At 46.4% G+C, this 12,414-nt stretch overlaps 1 protein-coding gene across 1 annotated transcript in view; it reads left to right on the top strand.

The window, feature by feature from the left end:
- The first annotated feature begins 753 nt into the window (after positions 1-753).
- Positions 754-12,414, top strand: part of MTOR (mechanistic target of rapamycin kinase) — a 163,661-nt gene continuing 152,000 nt past the window's right edge. Inside the window, 1 exon segment of the mRNA XM_044282096.1 lies at positions 754-870. The gene's annotated coding sequence lies outside the window, so the exon portion shown is untranslated.

Genomic DNA, 12,414 nt, shown 5'->3' on the forward strand with positions numbered 1-12,414 from the left:
CGCACGGCGTCACTGGTTGCTATGACGCCGTGCGCTCCCTGCTGCCGCCGCAATACAGTAATACACTGGTATGATCTATACCAGTGTATTACTGTACTGTGCCGGCAGCAGGGAGCGCACGGCGTCATAGCAACCAGTGACGCCGTGCGCTCCTGCTCTCAGGAGGGATCCAGGCCGCGGTTCCACGGCCCGCACACGGCTGTGAAACACGGCAGTGTGCATGGGGCCTTACATTGTTTTCAGTGCCAGATCCGTTTTCATGACTCGTCACAAAACGGAATGCTCCCAGAACGGAAGACATCCTGATGCATCCCATTCAGAATGCATGGGGACTAAAAGGACCATTTTTTTTTCCAGTATTGAGGTCCTCTGCCGGATCTTAATGCTGGAAAACAACAACGCAAGTGTGACCGTAGACTTAGTTGCCCATGTCAACCAATCAGATTTCACCTTTCAATTTCCAAAGGAGCTCAGAAAAATGAAAGGTGGAATCTGATTGGTTGCTATGGACAACTAAACCAGTTTTGATAAATCTCCTCCAATATGTTTCCACCTCAGGAATAGCTCCATGTTATCACCTTCCTATGAATAATGAAGAGTTTACATTTTGCTTTGCTGAAGAGGAAGCACTGTGGAGGTGATGTGTACCACCTACAGCCACTAGCACTAGCCTCTATTTGTGAGGAAGAACACTAGGAACTTATCTTCCCCAGAACGTTTCTGCTGAGGGAACATATTTCTCGCCGGAGCATTATCGGCATCCGGAAGGACGCGCTATAAGCTGACAAGCGGTGCTTGCCCCCAGCTGCTCGGCGGAATAGCTGTGATGTGAACGGCAGGAGCTGGCGCTCGTGGCAGTCTCGGTACCCGGTACGTGCAGCTCAGTATCCGGTTCTTCTCTGTTACTCCCTCACAGCTTCCGGTCAATGAGCTCTGTGATGTCCGCAGGCTGAGGGAGGACGTCCGGTGTCGCCTCTGTATGTGTACTGTTTATACTCGGTGCACCCAGGCGTGTGGTAATCTCCAGTCCATATATATGTGCGTATAGTGATCATCTCCAGTCCATATATATGTGCGTATAGTGTATGTGTGTATATAGTGATAACCTCCAGTCCATATATATGTGCGTATAGTGTATGTGTGTGTATATATAGTGATAATCTCCAGTCCATATATATGTGCGTATAGTGTGTGTGTGTGTGTGTGTGTATATATAGTGATAATCTCCAGTCCATATACACACGGACAGATTCCACGGCACTTCCAAAAGTAATGTAATTTTTTCACCAAGAAAACAGCAACGTTTCAATCCGCTCAGTGGGATCTTTCTCAAGCAGTGATAACACTGTGGGTGGGTGTGTGTGTGTATATAATATATTTGTATTTGAGCACCATTGTGTTATCATCAGATCCCACTGAGCTGATAGAAACGTTGCTGTTTTCTTGGTGAATAAAATTACATTATTTTTGGAAGTGCCGTGAAATCTGTCTATGTAAGTAAGGTGGAGGGAAACTTTATTTCAGCGGTTTAAAAACTTTCTGTTACAGGAAATGAAGTATTGTTATGTGTTTCAGACCATCTATTCTGGGTCCTTCATCCTGACATGCTAAACATTGAATGAATGCACTATATATGCTCACCCACCACCTGGTCCTGCAATCAACAGGTCACATGGTCGGAGCAGAATGTGCAATCAAAAACACACATGTGCACACATATAAAATAATGATTTTTGCTAAATAAAATCACATTATAGCTTCAAAAAGATAAATTTCAAAAAGAAAAAATTAATATAAGAATTTTTTCCACTAATGTGGCATTATTGGATCATGTCTCTTATTGAGACCAGTTGGATGACAGGCTGCTAGCTGGAACATCCAGTATGCCTCCCTATGCAATAGCTTTCTTTTATAATCTCACCCTCTTGCGGGCATTGTGACTTTCTATGCCCTGTGCACCAAGTCCAGACGTGTTCCCACCGTGCACAACCACAAAGTGCAGGCTGACCGCAGACACGTTGCGGTTCCCATGGTGGGGGACATGTGAAATGTGTTTGCGGATTCTAGTTTTAACCACTTCAACCCCCCCTAGTTGAAACCCCCTTAATGACCAGGCCACTTTTTACACTTACCAAAATGGTTTGGGTAAAAGTTAGAGCGTTTACAAACTATGGTGCAAAAATGTGAATTTCCGCTTTTTGAAGTAGCTCTGACTTTGAGTACCTGTTATGTTTCCTGAGGTTCTACAATGCCCAGACAGTAGAAAAACCCCACAAATGACCCCATTTCGGAAAGTAGACACCCTAAGGTATTCGCTGATAGGCATAGTGAGTTCATAGAACTTTTTATTTTTTGTCACAAGTTAGCGGAAAATGATGGATTATTATTTTTTTTTTTTTTCTTACAAAGTCTCATATTCCACTAACTTGTGACAAAAAAATAAAAACTTCCATGAACTCACTATGCCCATCACAAAATACTTTGGGGTGTCTTCTTTCCAAAATGGGGTCACTTGTGGGGTAGTTATACTGCCCTGGTATTTTAGGGGCCCAGATGCGTGAGAAGTAGTTTGAAATGAAAATCTGTAAAAAATGACCGGTGAAATCCGAAAGGTGCTCTTTGGAATGTGTGCCCCTTTGCCCACCTAGGCTGCAGAAAAGTGTCACACATCTGGTATCGCCGTACTCAGGAGAAGTTGGGGAATGTGTTTTGGGGTGTCATTTTACATATACCCATGCTGGGTGAGAGAAATATCTTGGCAAAAGACAACTTTTCCCATTTTTTTTTTTTTTATATACAAAGTTGGCATTTGACCAAGATATTTATCTCACCCAGCATGGGTATATGTAAAATGACACCCCAAAACACATTGCCCAACTTCTCTCGCCTGAGTACGGCCATACCACATGTGTGACACTTTTTTGCAGCCTAGATGCGCAAAGCGGACCAAATTCCTTTTTAGGTGGTCATTTTTAGACATTTGGATCCCAGACTTCTTCTCACGCTTCCGGGCCCCTAAAATGCCAGGGCAGTATAAATACCCCACATGTGACCCCATTTTGGAAAGAAGACACCCAAGGTATTCAATGAGGGGCCTGGCGAGTTCATATATTATATATTTTTATTTATTTTTTTGGTACAAGTTAGCGGAAATAGATTATTATTATTTTTTTTTTTGTATTTACTCACAAAGTCTCCATTTCCGCTAACTTGGGACAAAAATTTCAATCTTTCATGGGCTCAATATGCCCCTCACGGAATACCTTGGGGTGTCTTATTTCCGAAATGGGGTCACATGTGGGGTATTTATACTGCCCTGGCATTTTAGGGGCCCTAAAGCGTGAGAAGAAGTCTGGAATATAAATGTCTAAAAAAATTTACGCATTTGGATTCCGTGAGGGGTATGGTGAGTTCATGTGAGATTTTATTTTTTGACACAAGTTAGTGGAATATGAGACTTTGTAAGAAAAAAATAAAAAATTTCCGCTAACTTGGGCCAAAAAAATGTCTGAATGGAGCCTTACAGGGGGGTGATCACCCATATAGACTCCCTGATCACCCCCCTGTCATTGATCACCCCCCATGTAAGGCTCCATTCAGACGTCCGTATGATTTTTACGGATCCACGGATACATGGATCGGATACGCAAAACACATACGGACGTCTGAATGGAGCCTTACAGGGGGGTGATCAGGGAGTCTATATGGGTGATCACCCCCTTGTCATTGATCACCCCCCTGTAAGGCTCCATCCAGATGTCCGTATGTGTTTTGCGGATCCGATCCATGTATCCGTGGATCCGTAAAAATCATACGGACGTCTGAATGGAGCCTTACAGGGGGGTGATCAGAGAGTCTATATGGGGTGATCAGGGGTTCATAAGGGGTTGATAAGTGACGAGGAGGGGGGTGTAGTTTGGTGCTTGGTGCTACTTATTACAGAGCTACCTGTGTCCTCTGGTGGTAGATCCAAACAAAAGGGACCACCAGAGGACCAGGTAGCAGGTATATTAGACGCTGTTATCAAAACAGCGTCTAATATACCTGTTAGGGGTTAAAAAAATCACATCTCCAGCCTGCCAGCGAACGATCGCTGCTGGCAGGCTGGAGATCCACTCGCTTACCTTCCGATCCTGTGAATGCGCGCGCGAGATGACGCGTATATGCGTGACTCTGCGCAGAGCTGCCGCCTCCGGAACGCGATCCTGCGTGAGGCGGTTAATCTGATTAGAAGTGCCCCCAACATATTGTAGTTGACACATCTCACATGTAATTAGGTAGATGGCATACTTAGTATTACAGTTCGTGTATGCTTTTATTGCAAATTCCTTGCCATTTACTGTTTATTTCGAGGAGCTCTCCACTTTAACGCTATGACAGCAGATGCATCTGCTGTGACCACGATTGTAACTCCCCTTGCTTGCTGGCCAGGTTGGCAGAGATGCTTTTTTTTTTTCTTTTGAAATAAGCTGGGGCTCACCATGTTTCCCAAAGTTGGCGCATCGAATACCTCCCATGACCACATTAGACCACTGTCTGTCAGTTATACACAGGTAGGTGCTTTCTAACAATTCTGCAGATCTGCCGTTCTCTTCACTGTATTGTGTGACAAATGTAGAGGCCTGCATATTAGTGACTCTGTTCATGAGGGGTAAGCCTCTTCTTCGGGAAGATCAACTCTTTCCTATTCATGTCAGACACACGTTCTCTCCGTTTTTACATATGTCGACCTGAATATTATCTGCTAGAACGCCTATCGATTTATTTTATCAGACTCCAAAAGGAAAGCATCCACATCTGAACAGTTGCGTCTCGCGCAAATTATTATGTACAACATGAGGTGGATGACACGAGGAGGCATGTAGAATCGTGTTACCTGACCATTCATTCCTGTAAGGCCTCATGCACACAACCGTTTTTTTGGGTCCGCATCCGAGCCGCAGTTTCGGCGGCTCAGATGCGGACCCATTCACTTCAATGGGGCCGCAAAAGATGCGGACAGCACTCCGTGTGCTGTCAGCATCTGTTGCTCCGTTCCGTGGCCCCGCTAAAAAAAAAAAATAACATGTCCTATTCTTGTCCGCGCTTTGCGGACAAGAATAGGCATTTATATTGAAGGCTGTCTGCAAATTGCGCAACGCGCACGGACGCCATCAGTGTTTTGCGGATCCTTGATTTGCGGACCGCAAAACGCACCACAGTCATGTGCATGAGGCCTAAGTGGAGGTGCAGATTGTTGATGTGACCACATCCCCCCCCCCCCCCCCCCCCCCCCCCCCAAATCAGACACAAATCCAGAAAATGAACACTGACCGAATCATGATGGACAGTAAAAGAAATAGAGTCCAAACATGAATTGAGGTAATCTGCAAACAGTGGTATGGCGCCACATCACCCGACCAGATAAACAGGTCATCGATTTAGTGACCATACACCTGATCATAGAAAGGGTGGGTGTCGATGAGGAGAAAGCTCCTCTCCCTCAATGCCATAAATATATTAACTATGGAGGGAGAGAACTTGGCCTCCATCAACACCTGTAAGTAAAATGACTCACTAAACATGAAGTTGTCTGAGGAGGAAATCCAGTACCAATTCCTTATATTCCTGCGACACATCTGTGTAATTGCTATAAACATTTAAAAACCAGCGCAAGGAACAATGCGCCTGGTCATGAGGAATATTAGTATACAGTGAAAGCACGTGTAATTATTCCTCCATTCCAAGGAAGACACAGACCTAGTATCCTGTAAGAAACCAGGAATAGATGGAATGAGGCTCCATTTACGCGTCCGCAATTCTGTTCCACATTTTGCGGAACGGAATTGCGGACCCATTAATTTCTATGGGGCAGCACAATGTGCTGCCTGGATACGGAACTGCGGATCCGCACTTCTGGGTCCGCAATTCCGTTTCCGAAAAAAATGGACAGGTCCTATTGTCCGCAATTGCAGACAAGAATAGGCATTTTCTATTAAGTGCTGGCAATGTGCGGTCCGCAAATTGCCGAACGCACATTGCTGGTGTCCGTGTTTTGTGGATCCACAAAACACACACGGACGTGTGAATGGACCCTTAGAGGTTGGAGGAGGGAATCGAGCCGCTCGGACAATCTTTCCGAGTAAGACCCTATTGCTGCCACAATTGGCCTAAGAGGGGGCGGGGGTGGGGGGGGGCAGGCAATGTTCTTATGAATCTTGGGTAGGGCGTGAAAGACAGAGATGACAGGATGAGGTATATAAATATATTCAACCTTTTTTTTTATTTTTATTTTTTTTTATTTAAAATGCCCAAATCCAAGCCTTTTGTTAGTATTTCGGCTAATTGCGCCTAAAAATCCCCATTAGGCTAGGTCTACACGACAACATTTGTCGAGCGACAATTTTTCTAATGATAGTCTATGGTGTTGCACTGCAACATGCGACGTGACAGTCGCAAAAAATCAATTTGAGATGGATTTTTCCACGACTTGCGTCGCAGCATGTCGCAGTTCGACACCATAGATTATCATTAGAAAAATTGTCGTGCGACAAAATGTTGGAGTGTAGTTGTGCCCCATCTGTGGTGTAGACCTAGCCTTAGAGGTGTTACATGACACGTAATTATTCTGGAACACCTGAGCAGTGATTTCAGACTGCAAAAGCCACATGCATCATTTCCCCAAAAAGCATAGCATTAGAAGAGGGTTGAGTTTCACAGTCTGCATCATTAACCCCCTCAGTACTAGGTGAAGTAGCTGGATCACAGTCTGCATCATTAACCCCCTCAGTACTAGGTGAAGTAGCTGGATCACAGTCTGCAACATTAACCCCCCTCAGTACTAGGTGAGGTAGCTGGATCACAGTCTGCATCATTAACCCCCTCAGTATTTGGCCTCATGCACACGACAGTTTTTTTTCACGGTCCGCAAAAACGGGGTCCGGGATCCGTGACCGTTTTTTCGTCCGTGGGTCTTCCTTGATTTTTGGAGGATCCACGGACATGAAAAAAGTCGTTTTTGTGTCCGCCTGGCCGTGCGGAGCCAAACGGATCCGTCCTGAATTACAATGCAAGTCAATGGGGACGTATCCGTTTGATGTTGACACAATATGGTGCCATTTCAAACTGATCCGTCCCCATTGACTTTCAATGTAAAGTCTGGAGTTCTTTTATACCATCGGATTGGAGTTTTCTCCAATCCGATGGTATATTTTAACTTGAAGCGTCCCCATCACCATGGGAACGCCTCTGTTAGAATATACTGTCGGATATGAGCTACTTCGTGAACCTCAGATCCGACAGTATATTCTAACACAGAGGCGTTCCCATGGTGATGGGGACGCTTCAGGTTAGAATACACTACAAACTTTGTACAAGACTGCCCCCTGCTGCCTGGCAGCACCCGATCTCTTACAGGGGGATATGATAGTACAATTAACCCCTTTAGGTGCCGCACCTGAAGGGGTTAATTGTGCTATCATATTCCCCTGTAAGAGATCAGGGCTGCCAGGCAGCAGGGGGCAGACCCCCCCCCCCCCCCCAGTTTGAATATCGTTGGTGGCACAGTGTGCGCCCCCCATCGGGCCCCCCCTTCCTCCCTCTAATGTTATAAATCGTTGGTGGCACAGTGTGCGCCCACCATCGCCCCCCCCTCCCTCCCTCTATTGTAACAAATCGTTGGTGGCACAGTGTGCCAACCACCATCGGGCCCCCCCCCTCCCTCTATAGCAGTAACAACATTGGTGGCAGTGTGCGGTCTCCCATTTCCCCCCCCCCCCCCCATCATTGGTGGCAGCGGAGTTCCGATCGGAGTCCCAGTTTAATCGCTGGGGCTCCGATTGGTAACCATGGCAACCAGGACGCTACTGCAGTCCTGGTTGCCATGGTTACTTAGCAATAGTACAACAGTAGAAGATTCATACTTACCTGCTTGCTGCTGCGATGTCTGTGTCCGGCCGGGAGCTCCTCCTACTGGTAAGTGAAAGGTCTGTGCGGCGCATTGCTAAAGAACTGTCACTTACCAGTAGGAGGAGCTCCCGGCCGTTCAGACATCGCAGCAGCAAGCAGGTAAGTATGAATCTTATACTATTGTACTATTGCTAAGTAACCATGGCAACCAGGGCTGCAGTAGCTTCCTGGTTGCCATGGTTACCGATCGGAGCCCCAGCGATTAAACTGGGACTCCGATCGGAACTCCGCTGCCACCAATGATGGGGGGGGGGGGGGAATGGGAGACCGCACACTGCCACCAATGTTGTTACTGCTATAGAGGGAGGGGGGGGGGCCCGATGGTGGTTGGCACACTGTGCCACCAACGATTTAATACAATAGAGGGAGGGAGGGCGATGGTGGGCGCACACTGTGCCACCAACGATTTATTACAATAGAGGGAGGGAGGGGGGGCGATGGTGGGGACACACTGTGCCACCAACGATATTCAAACTGGGGAGGGGGGGGGTCTGCCCCCTGCTGCCTGGCAGCCCTGATCTCTTACAGGGGAATATGATAGCACAATTAACCCCTTCAGGTGCGGCACCTAAAGGGGTTAATTGTACTATCATATCCCCCTGTAAGAGATCGGGTGCTGCCAGGCAGCAGGGGGCAGTCTTGTACAAAGTTTGCAGTGTATTCTAACTAGAAGCGTCCCCATCACCATGGGAACTCTTCTGTGTTAGAATATACTGTCGGAAATGAGTTTTCACGAAGTGAAAACTTAGATCAGAAAAAGCTTTTATGCAGACGGATCTTCGGATCCGTCTGTATGAAAGCAACCTACGGCCACGGATCACGGACACGGATGCCAATCTTGTGTGCATCTGTGTTCTTTCACGGACCCATTGACTTGAATGGGTCCGTGAACCGTTGTCCGTCAAAAAAATAGGACTGGTCATATTTTTTTGACTGACAGGATACACGGATCACGTCCTCGGCTGCAAAACGGTGCATTTTCCGTTTTTTTTTTTTTTTTTTTTCTTCTCCACGGACCCATTGGAAGTCAATGGGTCCGCGAAAAAAAACGGAGAACGGCACAACGGCCACGGATGCACACAACGGTCGTGTGCATGAGGCCTTAGGTGAAGTAGCTGGATCAGTCTGCAACATTAACCCCCTCAGTACTAGGTGGAGTAGCTGGGTCACAGTCTGCATCATTAACCCCCTCAGTATTAGGTGAGGTAGCTGAATCACAGTCTGCAACATTAACCCCCACAGTATTAGGTGAAGTAGCTGAATCACAGTCTGCAACATTAACCCCCTCAGTACTAGGTGAAGTAGCTGGGTCACAGTCTGTATCATTAACCCCCTCAGTATTAGGGTCCATTCACACGTCCGTTGTTTCTTTCCTGATCTGTTCCGTTTTTTGCGGAACAGATCTGGACCCATTCATTTTCAATGGGTCCTGAGAAAAATCGGACAGCACAATGTCAGATTTTTTTTCAGGACCCATTGAAAATGAATGGGTCCAGATCTGTTCCGCAAAAAAAACGGAACAGATCGGTAAAGAAACAACGGACGTGTGAATGGACCCTTAGGTGAGGTAGCTGAATCAGTCTGCAACATTAACCCCCTCAGTACTAGGTGAAGTAGCTGGATACACTTCTGCCAAAACTTCAGATGCAAAATGTTTTTTTGAAAGTGAAGTGAAGCTTTGTGCGAGTCGATTTACATCCAGGATTGTTCGGTAGAGGTCAAAGTGGTTTGTGGGAGAAAAAGATTACCGTAATCTGGTCAACTGTCAGTACGGAGGCAGACAAATGTATAACCTGTACGTCCTCTACCTTCTATTGTATTTGGAGGGATAGCGCCGAGCGTTTTCTGCCTCATAGGCTTCAGCGGTCTCCTTGGCAGTGCCTGCGTTCGATGTACCAGCTGCAGTATTCTGATTGCCTGGTTTTGAATCGGAGGAATCGGCCTCCGCGGAGCTGAAAGACGCACTCCGCGACCGCCTCCTCCTGGAGCGAGATCTCCTTATAGATTGTGGTGTGTTCGCCCTCACCTCTGCCCGTGTTAGTGTTGCAGCCCAACACATTTCTGTTGTATTTCTTTTGCTTGAGCTGAATGAGGTTGTCCTCTATTTTATTAAGGTTTTCTTTTAACTTTTCATCCAGATCAGAAAGGGCAGAATTACCCACATACTTTGAGTCTCCTGCGTAGCTCTGATATAAGCACCTGCTGCTCTCGTTGAACAATTAACTGCTTACATTTAGTGGAACATTCCAATAAAACCATTTGCCGTTGCATCGTGAAGGACTCCGCATAGACTTTCTTTTTGAGCCTGAGACCCCGAGGAATCATGTTTTTGTCCATATACTTTTGAAGTGAGGTCAGGTCCCACCACGTACGCAGCTCCTTCACTAGAAGCTTTTCAGGTGTGGACATGAGTCTGTTTAAGCTGAAGTTATCCTGTAGTGTCTGGTCAGGGATATTAAAAATGGCCTTCATTTTCTACTAAGTATGCCATCTACCTAATTACATGTGAGATGTGTCAACTACAATATGTTGGGGGCACTTCTAATCAGATTAAAACTAGAATCCGCAAACACATTTCACATGTCCCCCACCATGGGAACCGCAACGTGTCTGCGGTCAGCCTGCACTTTGCGGTTGTGCACGGTGGGAACACGTCTGGACTTGGTGCACAGGGCATAGAAAGTCACAATGCCCGCAAGAGGGGGAGATTATAAAAGAAAGCTATTGCATAGGGAGGCATACTGGATGTTCCAGCTAGCAGCCTGTCATCCAACTGGTCTCAATGAGAGACATGATCCAATACTGCCACATTAGTGGAAAAAATTCTTATATATATATCTGTGTTTTTTTAAGCTATGTGATTTTTATTTAGCAAAATCATTATTATATCTGTGTTTTTGATTGCACATTCTGCTCCAACCATGTGACCTGTTGATTGCAGGACCAGGTGGTGGGTGAGCATATATAGTGCATTCATTCAATGTTTAGTATGTCAGGATGAAGGACCTAGAATAGATGGTCTGAAACGCGTAACAATGCTTCATTTCCTGTAACAGAGTTTTTAAACCGCTGAAATAAAGCTCCCCTGCTTTTGATTAGAGCTGGACTTCCAAGTGTGTTTCTGGACTATTGTTTGAACAGCCAAACGGCACAGCAGGATACCGGTGATAATGCACTGTCCATACGCTGATACCGGTGATGATGCACTGTCATAGATGGAGCGTGCCTGGTATGTGATACCGCTGGCACCAGTTGCCTATATTTGAATTAATGGGAAATTATAATCATTTGTGGCGCAGAGGCCCCTCCTCTCCTCAGTACTATGGTCTCATTGGTAGCCGCAGCACAGTTGGGAGGGACTCCCTCCTTCTCCAGGAGGCTGAGGAGTGCCATGTTATCTAACGGATAATAGTATCGGTAAATGGCAAATCCTGGTGCAACCCTACATATGATAACGTATCGTCCATATACTGATAGAATATGTGATCATATACTGTCCAGATATTGACACCTTTGATATACCATTGGCAGTCGTTAGGGCAGTTGCTAAATGCTGAGCAAACAAAAAATTCCACAGCAGCACTAGTCCAATAGCACGGGTGCAAAATCCTCCCAGCCGCAGGCTCAACGGCTAATAAATAAATATATGTTCAAAAGATGAGGCAGCACTCCAGAGGTGAAGTGAAAATGGACCCTTTAATAACCCCTCTGCAACGTTTCAACCGCTCAATGCAGTCTTTATCAAGCATAAAAAATGGTGTCTAACAGGGGTATATATACCCAGAATACATAGCAGCAAATTAAGTGACAATCCATTAACCACCTCCCGACCGCCTAACGCACGGATGCGTCCGGTAGGTGGTTGATCTACTCCTCCTGGACGCATCCGTGCGTCATCTCGCGATAGCCGTGATTTCCTGTGCACAGGCGCGCACGCTCACAGGAACGGAAGGTAAGCGAGTGGATCTCCAGCCTGCCAGCGGCGATCGCTCGCTGGCAGGCTGGAGATGTGCTTTTTTTTTTTTTTTTTTTTAACCCCTAACAGGTATATTAGACGCTGTTTTGATAACAGCGTCTAATATACCTGCTACCTGGTCCTCTGGTGGTCCCTTTTGTTTGGATCGACCACCAGAGGACACAGGCAGCTCTGTAAAGTACCACAAAACACTACACTACACTACACCCCCCCCCCCCGTCACTTATTAACCCTTTATGAACCACTGATCACCCCATATTGACTCCCTGATCACCCCCCTGTCATTGATCACCCCCCTGTAAGGCTCCATTCAGAGGTCCGTATGATTTTTACGGATCCACGGATACATGGATCGGATCCGCAAAACACATGCGGACCTCTGAATGGAGCCTTACAGGGGGGGTCATCAATGACAAGGGGGTGATCACGCATATAGACTTTCCTGATCACTTCCCTGTCATTGATCACCCCCCTGTAAGGCTCCATTCAGA

This window comes from Bufo gargarizans, chromosome 2 (genome assembly GCF_014858855.1).
Source record: "Bufo gargarizans isolate SCDJY-AF-19 chromosome 2, ASM1485885v1, whole genome shotgun sequence".
In the NCBI taxonomy this organism is placed as follows: Eukaryota; Metazoa; Chordata; class Amphibia; order Anura; family Bufonidae; genus Bufo; species Bufo gargarizans.